The sequence below is a fragment of the Neomonachus schauinslandi genome, chromosome 10 (assembly GCF_002201575.2).
Source record: "Neomonachus schauinslandi chromosome 10, ASM220157v2, whole genome shotgun sequence".
In the NCBI taxonomy this organism is placed as follows: Eukaryota; Metazoa; Chordata; class Mammalia; order Carnivora; family Phocidae; genus Neomonachus; species Neomonachus schauinslandi.
The window spans coordinates 50049299-50068707 of record NC_058412.1 but is presented as its reverse complement, the minus strand read 5'-3'; the positions used below and the strand labels follow the sequence as shown (position 1 = coordinate 50068707).

Sequence of the window (19409 nt, the reverse complement as noted above, 5' to 3'; positions counted from 1 at the left end):
AAAAACTTTGACTAATACTGATTTATCAGACAACTTACACTAGGTTATATAAGCTGTAATAACAAATAATTCCCAAACATTTTGTGGTTTACAACCACAAAGATTTATTTCTTACTCATGTTACATTGTCAGCTGGGGGCCAGGCTGCAGAAGCAGCCCCTTCCTGGCACAGAGGGAACACAGCCATGGCAGACAATGTGATGATTCTGAAGGATTCTGCTGGAAGGTGATATCCATCCATTCTGTTTACATTTCATTGGACACAGGAAGTTACATGGCCAAGCTTCAGGTCACTGGGTAGAGAATTTTAATTCTCTCACAAGGAGAGGCAGTAAATAATTAGAAAAAATAATAAGACCACAATCTGCCAACCAGTCACAAATATTTGCTTTTTCCTTCCGCATACAAAATACACACACCCTGTTCCCCAGAGGAGATAACCAGAAACTCCTATCCAGTCATACCAACAGAGTCACAAAAAAGTCCATAATCTTGTAATAGACTCTTTAAAGTCCAGATCTGGCACCTTTTACTCTGAAGACCAGTAAACTAAAAAGACAAGTTACCTGCCCCTCAAACATCCAACCTGTAATTGCAGAACAGGAATGCCACAACTGGAATAATTTTCAATTTGGAAAGGGGAAGATAGGAAACACACAGCAGTCTCTTATCCATGCAAATGCTGAAACTTTGGTGGACAGAAGTTGTAAGAGCCACTTGCCCTGGGAGTAACGAACATGCCTTAATTGGGGCCTGCAGTGACTTCCTTGTTCACTGCTCTCTAAGGCTGCTGGCTCTACCCTCTGGGAAGACATTAATTTTTCTTGATTCTTGCTGGGGACTCAACTTTAATTGAATCTGAGGTTTTAACACAACTGTGCTGGCTTTAGCTCTGATGTGGTCTTTGATAGGTGGCTGAAATATAATGGGTTTCTGTCCATTCAAATAATTTTCAATTATATATTTAATCAGTTGAAAATGAGAAATAGTTAAATACGGTGACTCTTCAATTGCTGGAATTTCTAGATTCTCCCTTTTCCCTTTACACCCTGTTAATAAACAGGCCAATTCTTTCCTGAGTTTATCTCTATTTTGTAAACAAATGAAGGCAATAGAAACCAAACAACATTGGTCACATTTTGTTTCCCAAACTCTCCTACTGCCTAATACCACATACTCAATCTGGTATATCATCTGATTTCCAGTTACCTTAGGTGACAAATTTCACCAAAAGTTTTATCATGGGAACCACCTTCTGCCTAGCCCCGAGGTCAATGTCATATATTTTAGGTATTTTTGTATGTCTGTTTATTACAGCAGTATCCCATTTAGTTATCAACTTCTCTATCAGTCGGTTTATACTCGGTTATGATACAACAAACAACCCCTAAATCTCAGTGTTTTACAACCAAAGCTTAATCCTCACCCAAATTATTGTTAGCTAGGGATCAGCTGCTCTGCTTAATGTCATTTTTATTCTAGAACCAAGTTGGAAATGGGGCAGCTACGCTTTGGGACATACTATGCACGTGGCAGAGGAAAAAGAGTGATGGAAGAACCACAGAATGTCTCTTACAGCTTCTTCTGAGAAGTAACGTATGAAACACTTCCATTTCACTAACCAGAGCAAGTCATATGGCCAAGGCTACACAGGGAAAGGAACTGAATATCTGTGAATGATACAATCTACTAAAACAATTTATCACAACAGATTGAATGAAGCTGTAAGAAATCAGCTGTCTTCTATGAAGCTAGACAGTAAAAGGATTTGCAAAAATGTAAAACAATGCTGCTCAGAAGAGTAAATTTGTTTAGAAAATAGTCATTATTCATTAAAATGTTATTATATTGGGTTTAATATTACTCTTTTAAAATAAAATAATAAATACTTAAAGACTTCTAAGACAATTCCTAATATGGCATACATGGATAGATATAAACAAACAAAAGTCCTTTGGTGTCCTCAGTAATTTTGGGGAGTATGAATAGTTCCCAAAACCAGAAAGTTTAAGAACTGCTGCTCTATAGGACAAACAACAGTAATAATCCAAGAACTGGTTGGGTTAAAATAGGTGCAGTTTGTAATTCACAGTGTCTGGCACAGAGTACACATTTAATAAATATTAAATATTATTGTCACTAATGATAACTAAAGGGATGAAAAATAAATGAAAACAAGAGAAAATTCTTACATAAACACAATACTCAACTTTTAAAAAAAAATCACAAAAGAACAATTTTTTATTTTAACAACAGGCAAATTCCTAAAGAATGTAGAGATCAACTGCTATATTAATGGCTCTCTGATGACAAAAGCAATGCATAATTGTGGTAAAAAAAAAAGTCATTAAACATTATAGAAATGTTTAAGGAAGAAAGACAAAGTCCCTTGTAATTCTACATTGCAGAGATAACAGATTGACCTCTAGAATTTTTTTTTCTAACCAATACATCTTGCAGACACACACACACACACACATACACATTCTGGAAAAATGAGATGACACTAGACTAACTTGTAACATACTTTAAAAAAAAACCTAATACGTACCTTTTTTTATTTAAATTCAATTAGCCAACATATAGTATATCATTAGTTCTGATATAATGTTCAATGATGCACTAGCTGCATACAACACCCAGTTCTCATGCCCTCCCCAATGCCCATCTCCCCACCCACCTCCCTTTCCACCACCCTCAATTTGTTTCCCTGAGTCAAGAGTCTCTCATGGTTGGTCTCCCTCTGATTTCTTCCCATTCAGTTTTCCCTCCCTTCCCCTATTGTCCTCTGCACTATTCCTTATATTCCACATATGAGTGAAACCGTATGATGTCTTTCTCTAATTCCTAACACGTATCTTAACAAATTTTAATGTGCATTTATATTGATCTATATCTTTAATTACATCAATATCTGTTTAAGTCCTTTCTTATTATTTCCATATCATTGTTTAAAAATGCTATCTAAAAAACATTCTTACAGATATGTTGTTGCCTACTCGTGATGACGTCTTAAAAATAATATATAAGAATGAAATTTCTAAGTAAAAGGGCAGGGACATAGAATTTTAATAAATGAAGTCAACTGCCTACTAAAAATTCATATTATAACAAACAACGTATCAGTACTTTTTTTGGTCACAATGCTGCCAAGACTGGGTATTTTCAATCTTTACCCATATGACACATGAAAAATCTCACTGTTTTCATTTGCATTTCTATTAACATGAGCACAAGTATGCTTACTTAATTGGCCTCCATATTGCTTTTTGCCATTTGCACATGTTTCTTCTGTTTTTTTATTACATTGTTATTTTAAAAGATTCAAAATAATGAAGAATAGAGCAAAATGTGAAAATCCTTCTTCACATTTACTCACTAAACCAACTCCCTTCCAGAGACATGCCTAACAGCACGGAATACATGCTTCCAGTCTGACTTTTATGTATTTTCATACATGTACAAGCACATATATTTTTTTCTTAAAACATGAAGTCATAATAAAGCTACTGTTCTATAATTTAATCTTTTCAAATAGGAACTTACCACATCACTGTGTTCTTTTAGAAGGTCAAATATTATTCTAAGTATTTACTATGGTATATAATTTACCTTATAAGCCTCCTATTAATGGGCACCTGAATTGTTTTCAATTTTTTATACAACAATGTTATGATGAATATTTATGTATACTGATCTTCAGTGGGTACAAGATGAAACTGTTGACTCTACGAATGTGCAGTTTTTTTAAATTTTATTTTATTATGTTATGTTAATCACCATACATTACATCATTAGTTTTTGATGTAGTGTTCCATGATTCATCATTTGCGTATAACACCCAGTGCTCCATTCAGTACATGCCCTCTTTAATACCCATCACCAGGCTAACCCATCCCCCCATCCCCTCTAGAACCCTCAATTTGTTTCTCAGAGTCCATAGTCTCTCATGGTTCGTCTCCCCCTCTGATTCCTCCCCCTTCATTTTTCACTTCCTATTATCTTTTTTTTAAACATATAATGTATTATTTGTTTCAGAGGTATAGGTCTATGATTCAACAGTCTTACACAATTCACAGCACTCACCATAGCACATACCCTCCCCAATGTCTATCACCCAGCCACCCCATCCCTCCCACCCCCACCACTCCAGCAACCCTCAGTTTCCTACAATTAAGAATTCCTCATATCAGTGAGATCATATGATACATGTCTTTCTCTGATTGGCTTATTTCGCTTAGCCTGATACCCTCTAGTTCCATCCAAGTCATTGCAAATGGCAAGATTTCAATTTTTTGATGGCTGCATAATATTCCATTGTATATATATACCACTTCTTCTTTATCCATTCATCGGCTGATGGACATCTTGGCTCTTTCCATAGTTTGGCTATTGTGGACATTGCTGCTATAAATAGCTGGGTCTTTTTGAGGAACCTCCATACTGTTTTCCAGAGTGGCTGCACCAGCTTGCATTCCCACCAACAGTGTAGGAGGGTTCCCCTTTCTCTGCATCCTCACCAACATCTGTCACTTCCTGACTTGTTAATTTTAGCCATTCTGACCGGTGTGAGGTGGTATCTCATTGCGCACTTTTAAGTTTTGCTAGATACTGTTAGGTTGTGCTCCAAGAAAGCTTTATTTTTTTTTTTAAGATTTATTTATTTTAGAGGGGGTGGGGAGGGTAGAGATAGAGGGAGAGAAAGAATCTCAAGTAGACCCTGCGCTGAGCATAGAGCTCAATATGAGGCTCAATCCCAACACCCTGAGGTCATGAATGAGCAGAAACCAAGAGTAGGACACCTAATTGACCGAGCCACCCAGGCCCCCCCAAAAAGGCTTTATATCATCAAAATGTAGAAAGGAACTGATTTTTCTGTATTCCATCAATCTTTATCATTTATGCCAATCTGGTAAGAAAAAATGTTTTATTTTGATTTTGAACTTCATCACTATTGAGGGCTGAAAATCTTTTCATTTACTCACCAGTCATTTCTCATTCTTCTTTTGTAAAATATCTATACACATTCTTTCCCAATTTTTCTATTGAGCTTGTTCTTAATAATTTATAAGATTTATACCTTAATCTTTGTTATATATAAATATTTTCTTGGTTTGTCTTTAATTATCTAGAATTGTCTTTAATTTTTGATTATAGCATCTTGCATCATATATGAATTTCAACTTTTAGGTGGTCAAGCACTTTAAAAATATAATTTTGGGCTATTCTACATTATTGTTATCTTTTTCTATTTTACACCTCACTATTTGAGATGCTATTGCTTTATACTGATTATTTCATATCCTGAATCTTTCAATCCAGGAACGTTGCTTTGTCTTCCTGCTAATAATCTGGTTTTCTTCTTGGCCCCTCATTAAAATTTTAAAGTTTCCTCTTATATGTCGTACATACTTCTTGTCATATTTATTTCTACCTATTTCATCATTTTTCTTGCAATAGTGAATGCAATCCATTTTCATCACATTTTTAATATGGTATAAGGAAGAGACAAGCTGAAGAACAGGATACATAATATTGTATCTGGCACTATTACTAAACCTTACTAATTCTAATCTGTTTGCAATTGGTTGTCTTGGATCATGTCGAACGGATAATCACACTGTCTACAAACTGGACCTTTCTCACCTCCTTTCCAACAGTCCCACTGCTTATTATTTTTCTTACCTTACTGCACTGGCTTGGACCTCCAGAAAAATATTGAATGGCACTGGTAACAATGGCCTTGTTTGTTCTGGCTCTGGCATGATGTTTATTCCACATCCCTGGTAAACAGCAACTATTAAATTAATGGGGTTTCTGTTCACTATTAGCTTGTTCAGCTTCTATTAGGAATGGCCATTAAATTATACCAAATGTTAAAGTATTAAACTGTTTTCAATACTTAGAGGTGATCATACAGTTTTTCCCTTTTAATCTTCCTGGTGTATTGTGTATTTTTTTTTTACAATGTGACATATCTCTCTTACCTAATTTTGAGGTTGTTTGCCTTAGTTCTATTTGCTATAATGTTAATATTGCTTTCTTTTTCTTACATCTGCCTGGAATATTTTCTCACACATTTATTTTGTATCTTTCCATTCTTTTTCATTTGAGTAGTATTTCTTACAAACAACACAAAGTCAAGTTTTGATTTAAGGCAAATCTGACAGTCTCTATGTTTTAAAGGAAATTTTACTTTTTTCACATTAGGTGTCATTTTTGACATATTTGGACTTATTACCACCATCTTATTTCATATTTTCTCTTTTATCACACTTCCTTTTTACCTTCTCCTAATCTGGATTGGTTAAATTCTCCTATTTCTGTTTTTCCCTCTTCTGTTATACATTTTTGTTATACTATTTTTAATTGCTACCCTGAAATTTTTAAAACATTTAAAAGATGTATTTCAGTTGTATCTAGAGGTAATCAATATTGACAGTCTCCAGTGGAATAAGCCCCAAATCTTGGATGCTTTCTCTTCCTTTTCTCCCACCTCATATCCACTACATGTTGAGATTTTCTGAGATCTGCCATTTACAATATACATGATAACAGAAGCCTAATTTCAAAATGATTTTCCTTCAGAAATATAACGATACTGATTCACTTTCTTCTAGAATCCAATGTTGCTAATACTCATTTACCCAAGCTTACTAGATGATTCTTGAGCTGTGTCTATTCTATTTAGCTAATATAGTGTTTTAAAAAATTCACTTAGTGTATTTTTAATTTTGAAATTTCCATTCTTTTGAATTTCTCTGAGGATTTAATTAAACTTACTTTTGAAAGTTCTTCTAAGCTGGATGTTAGTTCTTCTCTTTGTCATTTAGTGCCTACCTTTCATGTTGGTTTCCTCAATTATTGGCTTGATTTGTCCGTTCACCTTTGCATCTAAGAATCTACTTATCTTTCTGTTAATGCTGGTTATATCTACAGTAAGATGTCCCCAGTGACTGTGGTACAGGATGGGACACGTTTCCAAGGAGAATGAATTGGCAGTATATATTTAGGCTGTGAGTGATGCCCATCTCTCCTTAAGGGGCAGTATCTTCATAGGGACCGCCTTATCAAGGCAGCTGTGGTACCCACACACACTCTGTTGACACATGAGCCACTTCTCAACTGTCCGTTGAAAAGAAGTTGGAAAGGGTTAGGGGGCCACTGGGCCAACTTTTCTCCAAGAAAAATCAAACTGACAATTGTCCCAGAGTCCATTCTCTATTAGTGTCAACAGTGTTGAGTAAGAATTATCAGAAACGGTACTTATTACAGGAAAAGGGGAAGATGTCAAGAAGACATCACTAAATTTGGAAGAATTCTGTAGAGGTAAGACAAACCTTGTAGGAAAAAGGTCAGGCCTTCTGGAGGAAGACATAAGTATAACTACTAGAAAAGGCGGTCAGAACCTTAGAATGATTGAACCCTTTTAATCATGCATGAGGGTAGCTAGGGAAGCAGAAATAGTCATACAAAGAGGAGTTAAAAGGGTTACTAAAAGATACATGGCACATAATCCATTCCTAGCTGCCTTGGTAATAGGACCCCACACCTTGACAATGAGAAAAAAAATATGAAATAAACAATAAGTAAAAATTGGGCCAAATATGCTCTGGTTAACTACACCTTGGGTATTGGTGAAGAGTTTGAGAGGGAGTTATGCCACTGAAAAAAGAAATAAGGCATGAAGAATATGATAACTCAAGATAGCTTCTGAGAAGTGTTACCATGGGTATCAGGAAGTTACATACTCATGTTGTCTTGCCAGTTCTATTCACCGACATCACTGCAGAGAAGGAACCATGGGCTTTCTCTCCTGGGGTACTATACAAATAGGCTGGAGTCTAGAGAAATCCAGGGAGCCATCTGCTTACATTATGCTCAGTACCCTTATCCTGATCACCCTAGAACTGAGCTAGTCAGCAGGGAAATAAAAGAATAAGGAGTCAACATGCTGGCTCTCTTTTTGGTACACTGGCTCAAGAGCAATTTCATACTTGACCTTTAGAGAATGGTTTACTCCAGTATTCTTTCAGTATTCTTTCCCCAAATAATTTCATATATATAATCCCCTACCTTGTGTGCCAATGGCATTTTTTTTTTCCTTATTAATACAGTATTTATTTGTCTTTCCTTTGCCAAACCCTAAGCCAACCATTTTCCCCAGCCTGTCTGGGGACATATAAGAAAAGGAACATACAAGGCAGAAAAGACAAAGGAGAAAGACCCATGGGAGGCGAAGATGGCTCTTTCACATGGTGAAGAGGATGAGAAGGGCCAACATCAGGCAAAAGAGCCCCATGATCTCCATGAGGGAACAGCCCAAAATGGCATAGGAGAAGAGCTGTTGCTTCAGAGAGGGGTTCCTGGCATAATCAATGATGAGGTTCCCAAACACAGTCCCAATTCCAGCGCCAGAGCCAGCTACCCCAACCGCGGCTGCCCCAGCCCTCAGAACTTGGCTGCTGTGTGGATGTCCCTTTAAATGATGCCGGTTTAGAAGCTGCGGCGAGGAATAAGTGAGGTCAGGGTATACGGGGCTGCCAAGCTGCTGTTTTGGTACCACTGCAGACAGTGATTGGTTCAGCAGCTGACAGGTACTCCTGACCAAGCAGGGGGTGGAAAGAACTTTGCGCAGGTGTATATTTTCAAAGGATGAGGGGCTGTGGCCGGTGAGCGGGTCCCAGGACCAAGATAGGGACGACACCAGTTACACTTTCTTCTTTTCTTGCACTGCTACTAATGTATTTCCACTCAAAAACTGTATCTGCTCCATTATTTTATGGCATTGGAGGGTTAAAGAATATATTTGAATATGTGTACCTAGTCTATCTTGATCATGTACATTTTTAATTGATAGTATTTTAACTCAATTATCTAAGAAGCATTTTATATGCTTTTAATATTATATGCTCTTAATATATGAGCATGCCATTTATGATGAAATTAGATCTGTCTGTTCCCATTAGATTTTTGACTGTTTATAGTGATTTTGACAGAGAAGTATTAAGAGTTTTCACAATCAAATATAAGATTTCTCCTTATGGCCCCTGAGTTTTGTATCACAATAAGAAAATCTCCACTACATTTTCTTCCAATACTGTTGCGACTTTTTAAAAACATATATTTAAATCTTTGGTGTAGGGGCAGTGAAAGGAATTTTTTCCCATCTTAAGCCTATTGTTAAACCATTTATTCAATAATCCATCCTTGTTCCCAGTGATCTGAAATATATTTATCAGATATTAAATTCCCAAGTAGTCTTGACTCTATTTCTGTATTAACTACTCTACTCCATGGAACTACATATTCATATCCCTGCAAGTGTAGCCTTTCAAACTAGGTAAGAAAAGTGTGTTCTAATTTTCTTTCTTGGAACTTAACTGATCATTCCTTCCCTCATATTCTTTCTTCCAGATAAATTTTACATAACTATAATAAATCCAATGCAAATCCCACTGGGATTTTTATTGTGTTGCATTTGATTAATGAATAATTGACACTTTTACAAACATTTTACTGTATGAAAAGACTATGATACTCAGTAGAGTTTTATAAATTCCCATATATATATATATACACACACACACACACACACACACACACACATTTCATGTTTATTCCTAAATGTTCTAATCTTTTTGTTGCTATTATGAATGTGATTTTTATATCCAGGACATTCTGCAGGTTTGGGTATATACATGGATAACCACAAATTAATGTATTTATTAAATTATATCCTTTTTGTTTCTAATCAATTGTTCCTTAGTTAAGGTTCATGGTATTCCAGATTTTAGACTATATAATTGGCAAGTAGTAATAATTTTACCACTTCTTTTCACAGTATTTATAATTTGTTGCTCTTACATAATTGCTTTAGCTAGCACTTTCCAGAGAAAAATCATTAAATAATGCTAGGAAACAACCTTTGTCTTGTTTTACATACACATACACACACATATTTATTTTAAGAAATTGTTTATCCATTCATGTTTACTTAAGGATTTTATATAGGACTCAGTTATATCAAATGTTTTAGGTATTCAAAAATGTAATCTTTTTTATTTCAATATAATCTCAGAATTATATTGAACTAACCCTGCATTCCTCGATAAATTACATTTGGCCATGGTTTATGATCTTTTTAATACACTGGCTTATTGCATTTGCTGAATTTTTTTTTTGCATTTGCTGAATTTTTCAAGATGATTTTCATCAATGTGCAAGACTGACTTGTAGATTTTTTTTTTTTTTTTTTACTTTCTAAGGTCAGGTTTTTATACCAATATTATGCTGTCTCAGGAATGAAATTATTAATTATGCCTTCTGTCTCCAAGATCAAGGACAGTTTTAATGGCATTAATATTACCTGTTCCCTTTTAGTTAAACAGAATTCATCCATTAAGCCATCTAGAAGGCATTTTAGTTAAGACGTAGGATGGATACGCTCTTCGTAACAGTTTTATTCTTATTTTTTTTGTTTCAATTTTTCTATCTCCTTTTAAATCTGCTTAAAATTTACTAGAAAATTATATATTTCATCTAAAATTTCAGATTTGTAGGGGCACCTGGGTGGCACAGTCTGTTAAGCATTCGACTCTTGGTTTCGGCTCAGGTCGTGATCTCAGGGTCATGAGATCCAGCCCCGTGTCAGGCTCCGTGCTCAGCACAGAGTCTGCTTAGGACTCTCTCTCTCCCTCTCCCACTGCCCCCCCCCCAAAATAAATAAATAAATCTTTAAAAGTAAATAAGTAAAATGTCAAATTTGTAGTATAGATTTGTGCAAAGCAGTAGTATTCAATTTAGTCATCTCCCAATTCTCATCTTTAATTTTGGATATTTCTGGCTTTCTTCCTTTCCCTAACTTTAGACTAATGACTTTTATATTATCAAAGAAAACACTTTTCAATCTATCAGTTCAATTGATACTGAATTCATTGATTAATGGTTTTATCATTATTATTTAGTTCCTGTTGCTATACTTTTGTTGCTTATTTAAGAAAAAAAAAAACGTATATAAGTGTTTCTTCATTCTTGATAGATTAAAACTGGAAACATTCAAGTTATGAACTTTCCTTGAAGTATGCTTCTTAATTGTACCTCATAGGCTGACACGTTTTGCTTTTATTACCATTATTTTTTAAATTTCCAGAAGTTACACTTTTGACTTCTTGGATCACAGAAGGGTGTAATAAGGAATTTTCTAATTGTCAGTGTTACTACCACACAAATAATTTGACTGTATCTCCACATTTGCTAACATTGCCACTTGAGCCCATGTCAGTCTGATGCCATAGTTTGAGCTCCTAACTATTATTAGTATTTTCTATTGCCTCCTCTCTCTCAGCATTTCTTTTGTTTTCAATCTTTTGCTTTATGGCTTATATTTTATTTTATTTTTCACTCCCCTTCTTCCTTTCAATCATTAATTTAAAAAATACATAAAATTTTCAAGTTTTAGTTTTATTAGTGATGACTTTATATGTTTAACATCTATATTTAATGCACTTTAAAATGTCTATAATTAGGGGTGCCTGGGCGGCTCAGTTGGTTGATTTCAGCTCATATCATCATCTCAGGGTCGTGAGATGAGCCCTGTGTCAGGCTCCACGCTGGGGGTGGAGCCTGCTTAAGATCCTCTCTCATCTTCTCCCTCTATCCTTCTCCCACTCCCTAAATAAATAAATAAATAAAATATCAATAATTATAAGATGCATTGTAATTTTTAAGTGATCAAGAATGAAAATATGGTGCCAATTATAACTGTAGGTCACAACTGATTAGAAGACAAATTCCAAGTCCAGAGATGTTAAAATGTGAAAAGAAATGTTCTTTACAACTGATGAAGTACACCAATATGCGGAAGCCATATTTTTCCATTTATATACTTCAAAAATAAACTCCCCTAAGAACGATAAAGCAATTCGCATGTTAATATGATGTTCCCTCCCAAGCCTCCCCCCCCCCACCAAAACACTACATTTTGCTGGCTCTTCTTTAACTTTTTATCCCAGCTAACTATCATCGAATTGCTCTTTCTAAATGATATATTTTCTATTTAAACATTTGAATATTACATCTTTTCTCCCTAGTCTGCTTGATTCTGTGTTTAACGTGCTCATCACCAATCTTTCTATATGATTTTACCATTTATGGATTTCTTCTTTTGACTCATCTTCTAAGTAAACTTTTACATTGGGTTCATAAAGGCTGTAATTTTTCTTTCTAAAAATATTTTTTATATTGGGCGCCTGGGTGGCTCAGTTGGTTAAGCGACTGCCTTCGGCTCAGGTCATGATCCTGGAGTCCCTGGATCGAGTTCCGCATCGGGCTCCCTGCTCGGCAGGGAGTCTGCTTTGCCCTCTGACCCTATCCTCTCTCATGTGTTCTCTCTCATTCTCTCTCTCTCAAAATAAATAAATAAAATCTTTAAAAAAAAAAAAAGAACTCTTAAAAAATATTTTTTATATTTAAATTTTTCTTTTATTAAATACTATCTTACTAATTTTTAACTTAAGTCACCTATTTTTTTTTCCCTTCAACATTATATAGACATTATGACAGTGTCATTTGGGGTCTGAGAAAAAAATATGGGGCCAACTTAATTTTTTTTAACATTGTAGGTGACTTTTTTCTTACTCTAGTAATACTTACAGAAATCTTTAAATCAGAAAAGTCACCAGGATGCTGTCTTTATTACTTTTTCCTGGTATTTAGTAAACTCTTTTCAATCTGTTGATTAAAGTCTTTTACTTCTGGGATGAGTTTTTTTTTCCCTCTGTATCAATAAATTTCCACTAATGGTTTTTAATCTCTCTTCCTGCATTTTATGTGATTCTTCTCAAGAATGCCCCTAAGTCATTGAGTCCATCTGCTGCATCATTCACTCTACATCTTCCTGTATCTAATGTGGTTTTAATTATTTTAATAGTTTTACTCATCTCCCCTCTGCCAACTGTCTTTTAATCTTACTTTGGTGTCCTTTTATCTATATCTTAATCTCTTAAACTCTTCTTTGATCTCTTATCATACAGTCTATGGTCACTTTTATCTCCTTGAGAGTGTTGACAATTATTTTTTCTTAAAGTGTTCTTCAGTTTCCTGAAGCAATTCTTCTTTCTTTCTTTTTTTTTTTAAGATTTATTTATTTATTTGAGAGAACGAGAATGAGAGGGAGTACATGAGAGGGGGGAGGGTCAGAGGGAGAAGCAGGCTCCTCGCTGAGCAGGGAGCCCGATGCGGGACTCGATCCCGGGACTCCAGGATCATGACCTGAGCCGAAGGCAGTTGCTTAACCAACTGAGCCACCCAGGCGCCCTAATTCTTCTTTCAAAATATATTCCTCCATTGCCTTTTATGTTCCTGTTTATTTTCCTTATTTTTAGTAGCCCTCATACACAGGTTCTAAGTTGTGCTCATCATTTAGCTAAGAGAAGAACAATTTGGTTATCTCTGCTATTTACTATGATTAAAGTGGTTGGATTCTCCTGTTTTTCAGGAGATTTTTAAAAACATATTTTATAATCTGAGCTCGAAGTCTAGAAATTGGTTGTATATTATGTCTGTTCATTCCTTCAGATGCTTTGGGAAGTGGGAAGAGGTTGGTAGAGAAGAATAAATCTTAGCAGAGATAACCTAAGCTCAAATACATTGTCTCCAAACACTCCTATCAAATTGGATGACTCTCTTGGCCTGAGCTAATGTTAAGATCCATGAGGGTAATTCTTTTTGATTTTAGAAATTATCCACTTCAGAGTCAACAGCACAACTGGATGGATTTTTCCACAACAGGAAGTCAGGTTGAGAAAAATAAAGATAGAATAACCCAATCCTCTATCAACCTCACCTCCCCTGTCATTCTCTATTCTGAAGTATGAAAACCTTACTTCCCCCTGTCATTCTCTATTCTGAAGTATGAAAATTAGCCCAAATTTGGTATTTGCCACTCATATCCTTAGTGCTTCTCACTCTAAGGTAAGCATTACTGATAAGGTCTTTCTGAACTTTCTCACTTTGCAGAACCTAGAACCTGTTTGAAATTGGGGATATACGTATCAGCCTTTGACACTCAAGTTTGATTTAGGTCAAATTTTATTAAAATCAAGAAAATACTCTTTGCAATAATTAGAATGGGGCTAGGGTCAATCCTACTCTTTCATTTTTGGCTGAAGCCTATGACTCTATTTTTGCTTATTTATGTCCATTTTGGAGAATGTTTCAGGTAGGGCAACCTGCTCAATTAGCCATCTTTCCTAGAACTCTGAAATTTCACTTTTACATTAATTTCAGATAATTTCACGTAAGACTTGATAAAATCAAATTTAGGGATATCAAATAATAGGCCTTTGTAATTAGTGATAATTACATTTGAATTTTACCTTGAACTTCTAGTACTCTAAGATAATTTCATTAATTTAGTCCCATTAAGGGGCGCCTGGGTGGCTCAGTCGTTAAGCGTCTGCCTTCGGCTCAGGTCATGATCCCAGGGTCCTGGGATCGAGCCCCGCATCGGGCTCCCTGCTCGGCAGGAAGCCTGCTTCTCCCTCTCCCCCTGCTTGTGTTCTCTCTCTCGCTGTCTCTCTCTCTGTCAAATAAATAAATAAAATCTTTAAAACAAAAAAATTTAGTCCCATTAAGAGACAAGTGGACAAAACAAAAAGTTACCTTTAGCTTTTGTTTGATCCCAGTGACACTGTCAGTATTCCAATAACTTTTCTGAAAATCATTATGGGAGTCACATATCCTGATATTTGCATTTGATCTCTACAAATATTCTGGCAATTTCTGTCAAATGAGCACCCAGTTGTCTCCAGTGGACTACTCTTGCCCTTTCCAAAAATGGAAAAGGCAGATAAAAGATGAAGATGTTGGAAGATAACAGAAACATTTTTTAAGTTGAAGCTTATTTTAGATGATTAAATATGTCTGATTAAAAGCCAACAGGCCACATTAGGAGAAATGAATAAAGTGCCAAGGGCAAGTAATGATATAGAATATAAGCATAGACTGGTATAATTTTTTAAATAAACATTTTGTAACTTAGATAACCACAGGAGGCTATACAGTAGTGCTAATCACTCTCTGAGTATTCTTATTTTTAATTTAAATTCAATTAGCCAATGTATAGTACATCATTAGCTTTTGATATAATGTTCAATGATTCATTAGCTGCATACAACACCCAGTGCTCATCACATCATGTGCCCTCCTTAATGCCCATCACCGAGTTGCCCATCCCCCCACCCCTCTCCCTTTCCGCAACCCTCAGTTTGTTTCCCGGAGTCAAGAGCCTCATATGGTTTGTCTCCCTCTCTGATTTCTTCCCCTTCAGTTTTCCCTCCCTTCCCCTGTTGTCCTCTGCACTACTCCTTATATTCCACATGTTAGTGAAACCATATGATAATTGTCTTTCTCTGCTTGACTTATTTCACTTAGCATAATCCCCTCCAGTTCCATCCACATCGATGTAAGTGGTAGATATTCATCTTTTCTGATGGCTGAATAATATTCTTGAAATTCCTCTTTTACAACAGCTTTCATGGTCATTATTACATTATTTTCAGTGAAAGCAATTATTCACCATCTGAGTGATAATTTTTAAAAATTTTTAATTCAGACATTAGAGTAGTGATGATTTTGTTTTCTAGGGGACATCTGACAAAGTCTAGAAACATTTTGGTTGTCACAATTTAGGCAGACGGTGGGGTGGGACCACTGGCATCTGATGGGTACAGGTCAGGGATGTTGCTAAACATCCTAGACTGCACAGCCCCCACAACAAAGAGTCATCCAGCACCAAATGTCAATAGTGCCATGACTGAGAATCCTTGCTTTAAAGCCAAGACTGAGGAATAAAAGGATAGATTGCTTAAGTATGGTTTCTTGCATTCTTTAGGCATTTAAAAGAATTTCTTGGATGAAGAAATAATTAAATTGAATAACACTCTTTGGGATAATAAATAATAATTATGAAACAACAAGATCCATGAAATGGCTCTAATATATTGCTTTAGGGAAAACTGTATGCTTTCCAAGAAGACTATATCAAAGGACAAAATTTATTTACAAGTGTGTTATAATTGCTTTAAAAACCACACACACACACGCACACAGACATACACACACATACACATACAACTAAAGACACATAACTGAGAAGGTTACATTTCTTCATCTTATTACCTGCAGAGTTTTATAAGAAAGCAAAAACAAACTGTTGATACGGCCAGCATCTTCTGCTCATCTATAAAGTTGGTCTTTGCTTCCAAGCATATGCATGGAACAGATGGTTCTCCCTATAAGTCTTGAAGACTCTTTATGCTAAAGTCTGAGGAAAAAAAGACGTAGAAGAAAGCAGAACCTATAAAAACTCTAGTACCTTGAAAAGTCATACCAGAGGGAAAATTTAACTTTATAACTCACTTAAGGTATCATTTCACAACCAAGTTCCATTGAAAGAAATGGATAACCTTGATTAAAGGGAAATAAAAAGGCAGAAAAAATCCTGAAGTTCTCTGTTTTGGTTAAACTATTCAAAGAAACTGAGCTGCCAATCCTGCTAGTGAGAACTGTCAACACATTGTACACTAAAAAGAACAAATTTTGGAGCTGGAGATTTGACATAGATTTGGGGGCCATCAAATTTATGACTATGGGAACACAGACAAGTTGCTTAACCATAAGGATCCTAAGTTCCTCCACTCCAAATTGGGGATACTAAAATCTATCTTCTCAAATGCTGTGTGCTATTATTATCATAAGTCATACTAGAAACCAAAAGATCAGACAGTTCAGCCTACCTTGTTTAATTTCCTAGAGCATTGAAAAGACCACAGAATCATTTTTAAGTTACTACAGGACTCTTACCTAGTATAGAAATTCTCACTCTACACATACTTTTCCAGAATTGGTATAGTAGCTTCAAATAAGATTCACCGACTTCATAATGAACTGTAAACCGTTAATCTTGATGAGTAGCTTATTTATTTAGATTTTGCTGCACATTACCTCTACTAATACTAGACCCTGAATTAAGGATCTGCACTTTGCTGATGCAGCTGTAAGAACAGAAGGATCAGTTTATGCTGTTACCTAGATCTTTAGTGAGGGTGAAGAATTAAATCTGGGGTAAATAGCTATCTACTGACCACAGCTTATTTCAGTGATGAATTATTCTTTTTTTTTATAGATAGATGGGGATTTTCAGATTTTTTATTTATTTATTTGAGACAGAGAGAGAGAGAGCACAAGCACAGGGAGTGGCAGGCAGAGGGAGAGGGAGAAGCAGACTCCCCATGGAGCAAGGAGCCCGATGCGGGGCTCAATCCCAGGACCCTGGGATCATGACCTGAGCCAAAGGCAGCCACTTAACCAACTGAGCCACCCAGGAGCCCCAGTGATGAATTATTCTTAAACATAAAAAAAAAAAAAAAAAGCATCTTGTTCAGAACAGCTGGATTCAAAATGCATCCCATGCAGTTAAATCAGCAACACTCCAGGGGCGCCCGGGTGGCTCAGGTGGTTAGGCATCTGACTTTGGCTAAGATCATGACTTCAGGGTCCTGGGATCCAGCCCCATGTCTGGCTGGCTCTGTGCTCAGCGGAGAGTCTGCTTCTCCCTCTCCCTCTGCCCCTCCCCCCCGCTCACACTCTCTCTCTCTGTCTCAAATAAGTAAAATCTTTTTAAAAAAAATTAGCAACACTCCAAATCATTATACTATATTCTTCCTCAGAGAGGAGATTTCATCCTTATAACCTTACCAAGCAGCACAGTGCATCACTGAGCACATAGTAGGTGCTCAATAAATACTGGTCAAACTAAATTGAAAGCAATGAACCTCAAATTCTAGGAGCTCAAGTTATTCTAAAGTTACACACCAAATAATAAAATAAATTAAACAATGAGAAGGAAATGTCCTAGAATTAGAACTGCATTACTACCAATTTATCTAAGGCATTAGACTATGAAGATACATTAAAACTTGATCAGGAATACACCAAAGAGAAAATACGGTCAATCTGAAACTTGGGCCTATAGTTCTCAATCTTTATAAACAAGCACTCGTACAGACCAGTGTATACACTTTTCCCTAACCCTTTCAGGAATCATCTTCAACTCACATTTAATGAATTCTCTTTTCATTAACACTTCAGAACCCAGTTTAGAGTCTTGCTACATGGATATTTAAAGCAAGATATACAAATGCTGAGGCAATGGACTAGAATTTCCTTTTGAAACTTTTCCTAAAGCCTAATTTTATTGACCTTCCACCATGTTATCCAGAAAAACATCAGTTGTCAAAAAAAAAAAAAAAAACCCACTATGCCGATTCTGTACAAGACTGATGTTTTTACTAAGGAACTAGAGGCAACAAAATTCCACCTCTGCTTCTTATGAGCTGTGAGACCCTAGGCAACTTAATTAAGTTCTCTGTGCCTGAGTTTCCTCATCTGTTAAAAGAGTAAAATACTACCAATATCACAGGATTCTTAAACAATATTTGTAAAGTAACTTAGAACAGTTTGTATATACTATTGGTGTATAGTTTTTGTTAAATAAATAAGATCTATTTTGGGAGGAACAGCCTCAAAAGGCTTAATTTTGCAGATATACAAATATAAAAATCATTATAAAATCCATACATTAAAACCTTTAACTTAACCCTTTACATTTTCACATCTGGCTGTATTTAAGACATTTCTTTGTCTAAAATAAAAATGAAATCTCGAGTGTTATTCTGATCTGGGATCCTATTCTGTCTCTTGTAGTGAAAAAAATCCCCAGAATCATAATGACAAAGCTAAGTATTTCCTGCTATATAACTGACTACCCACAATATATACAATATAGAAGTTACATGCATCCCACCGAGTTAACACATTTAATAAATTTCTTTATCAGAAATATGCCTTCATTAAATAAGGATAATAACTTCTCTATTAAACTTTCTTTATATAAAAGGACGAAGTTGAAAGACACAGAATCATATAAATAAAAGGAACCATTTAGATCCATTTATTCCAAATATTTTACACAATGGCACATGTGTAATTTGAAGAATAAGATGTACTGTATGGTGACTAACACAACATAACATAACAAAAGAAAATAAAATAAAAATAAATAAATGACCTCAAAGTCATGTCCAAATCTAAATTCATCACCTCTTCCTAAAACTGCTCTTCTTAATAGGTGATCCACCTTCTTGATACTATCACCCTCTCAACTCCTGGCTCAAAGCTTTCAGTTATCTACAGCACCGCTTGCTCTAAACATCCACTCATTATCCATTTATATTCATTCCTACCTCCATAATATCTGTCTTGCTAATACCCCCTTCATCTCTATTCTGTCATTTCAAACATTCTTTAATCTGAACTAGATGAACTAGGAGAAATTTCTGCAACTA

At 35.6% G+C, this 19409-nt stretch overlaps 1 protein-coding gene and 1 pseudogene across 4 annotated transcripts in view; both read right to left on the bottom strand.

The window, feature by feature from the left end:
* Positions 1–19409, bottom strand: part of EXOC6B (exocyst complex component 6B) — a 618113-nt gene that overhangs the window by 215996 nt on the left and 382708 nt on the right. The gene's annotated exons all lie outside the window — the stretch shown is intronic.
* Positions 8252–10402, bottom strand: LOC123326003 (annotated as a pseudogene).